Source organism: Otolemur garnettii, unplaced genomic scaffold, assembly GCF_000181295.1.
Source record: "Otolemur garnettii isolate 467f Iridium unplaced genomic scaffold, OtoGar3 scaffold00003, whole genome shotgun sequence".
NCBI lineage: Eukaryota > Metazoa > Chordata > Mammalia > Primates > Galagidae > Otolemur > Otolemur garnettii.
In genome coordinates, this window is record NW_003852398.1 from 19,596,500 (window position 1) to 19,599,393 (window position 2,894).

Sequence of the window (2,894 nt, forward strand, 5' to 3'; positions counted from 1 at the left end):
TTTCTATTTCTTTGATCATAGCCATCCTATTAGGCATCAAGTGATATATATAAAATATATATAATATATATTTTATTTTTTACCCAGTTTCCAAAGGTTTTATTGTTCAATATGCCTTAGAAAAGAATAATCAACCCTATTGCTTCCAAGTCAGTAGAATGAAGATCTGTGTCCAGGGACACACCAAGCAGTGTTGAAGGGGACTGCTGCTGTGTCCACCTCTTATTCATAGACCCAGTAATAAGCACAGGAGTTGTAGTTGACCAATTCTTCAGGTTAATTTCTTTTTCAGCACTTTTTACTGAGTCACTGCCATGATGTTCCTGCCAACTTGAATGCAGAAGTCCCCATGAATGGTGCCTGCCTCAGAATCCACTGGATTGGTCTCCCCAAGCATCACTTGGCCTGTCTTCACCAGACCATGGCCACAAACAGGCCTCAGTTCATGTACTTTGCCAGTCCAGCAGAAAATGGGCAGCCTTTTAGGTCAATGCAGTGCTCACAGGTGTTCTCACAGGCCTAAAGGAACTTGAGAGCCACAAGTTAGAATCCCTTCTACTTGAAGAGCTTGATGATCTCACCCACTAGGCCACTCTGCACACTGTCGGGCTTGATGGCGATGAAGGTGCACTTGACATTGGCAGGGCTGAGCAGCGGTGGTGCTGAGCTGTCCATCCACTGATATTTTATTGTGGTTTTTTATTTGCATATCCTAAATGATGAAAATGTTCAGCATTTTGCATGTTGACCATTTGTACATCTTATTTGGAGAAATGTCTACTCAAGTCTTTTGTCTATTTTTAAATTGGGTGGTTTGCCTTTTTTGTTATTGAGATGTAAGTGTTCTTTATATATTCTGGATACAATATGATCAAATATGATTTAAATATTTTTTCCCCATAGTTAGATTTATCTTTATTTTTTGGTAATATCTTTTAATATAGAATTATTTTTATTTTGAAGTCAAATTTGTCCATGGTTTCTTCTGTTGCTTAGGCTTTAGGTGTCACAGAATTACAACTATTTTGCTGAGTATTTCTGCATCTATATCATGAGATTTATTTATAATTATTTTTCCTTTAAAGTTCTTGTTACACTGTACATTTTGGAATGAAAGTTATACTGATCTCATAAAAGAATAAAGACATCATTCTTCTTGTTCTGTTCTCTGGAAGGGTTTGTGAAAGATAGGCATTATTTCTTCCTCAAGTATTTGGAAGAATCCACTGGTAGAGACCTCTGGGCCTATGTGTTCTTGGTGGAATGTTTCAAATAATGAGTTCAGGTTCTTAAAGAGATATTAGAATATTTAGGACTTGTATTTATTTTTGTCAGCTTTGGCAAGTTACTTTATTGAGGATAGTTATTTGTTATATTCACTTGTTAACTATTTCATGTTCATAGGCTCTATAGTGATAACTCCATTTTACTTTAGAAATTGTTGATTTTTTTCTTGATTTTCTAAGGCATTATATTTATTGATCTTTACAAAGAACAACTTTGCTGATTTTTCTCTGGGTGTATTTGTTTTCTTTTTAATTGACTGCCATTTTTATTTTCTTGGATGTGATTTGTTATTTGTATTCTAGCTTCTTGTGGTGGATGCTTAGATAATTGGATTTCAAACTTTTTTCTTTTCTAATATATGCACTTAAGGTTATAAATTTTGACCTAAACACTTTTTCAGTTGCAGCCACTCACCCTCTAATTTTTAAAATAAACCACTTCAATAAGAGATAATTTATTATTATAAGACATAAAATAAAAATCAATATTTTAAATGTACAATTTAGTAGTTCTTAGTATATTAGCAGATTGGTGTAAGTAGTACTACTGTCTAAATTAAGAACATTTTCTTCATTCCAAAAGAAATTTCATATACTTTAGCAGTCACTCCTATTTCTCTCCCACCCCACCCCAGAATACATGTGGTGAAAATAAGATGGAGTCAGTCAAGCTAAGGCTGACCTGTAACAGCTGAGCTGGTCAGTTTGCCTCTAAAGTGACCTTTAACTCATAGCTCCCATTCTTATTGTTTTGCAAATTTAGCTTCCCCCCTAAAGATGCCTACCTCTTCATCTGGTAACACCTACAGCCTCTGGAAACAACTAAACTACTTTTGGTTTCTATGCATTGCCTATTCTGGGCGTTTTGTTTTATTTTATTTTGACAAAGTCTCCCTTTGTTACCCTTGGTAAAATGCTGTGGCCTTGTAGCTCACAGCAACCTCAAAATCTCGGACCCAAGTGATTCTCTTTCCTCAGTCTCCTGAATAGCAGGGATTATAGCTGCCCACTATAAATGCCTGGGTGTTTTTAGAGATGGGGTGTCACTCTGGCTTAGGCTGGTCTTCAACTCTTGAGCTCAAGCAATCCACCTGCCTCACAGAATGCTAAGATCACAGGTGTGAGGCACCACACCTGGCCTGGATATTTTAGTTAAATGAAATCATGTATAAATGTGGTCTTTTGTATCTGGCTTCCTCTACTTATTATAATGTTTTCAAATTTCATCTATTTCGAAGCACGTATTAGTAATTTATTTCTTTTCATGATCAATAATAATCCATTGCATGGTTACACCACAGTCTGTCTATTCATTAGTGGAGTGCGTAGATTTTGGGTTGTTTCCTTTTTTTGTCTATTATGAAAAATGCAGCTATGAACATTTGTGTATAGGTTTTTATACAGACATATATAACATTTTCATTTTTGTATATATCTAAGAGTGGAACTTTTGCATCAATAATAACTTTATTCAGAAACTGCCAATATAATTTCCAAAATTGCTGGACTATTTCCAATCCCTTTAGCAATGTACGAGAATTCCAGTTTTTCCATATTCTCACCAACACCCATTTTCTCTTTTTGGTTATAACCATCCTAGTGGGTGAA

General features: G+C 35.3%; 1 pseudogene; it reads right to left on the reverse strand.

Annotated features, from left to right (window-relative positions):
- Positions 1 to 222: 222 nt before the first annotated feature.
- LOC100958541 lies at positions 223 to 675 on the reverse strand (annotated as a pseudogene).
- Positions 676 to 2,894: the final 2,219 nt, after the last annotated feature.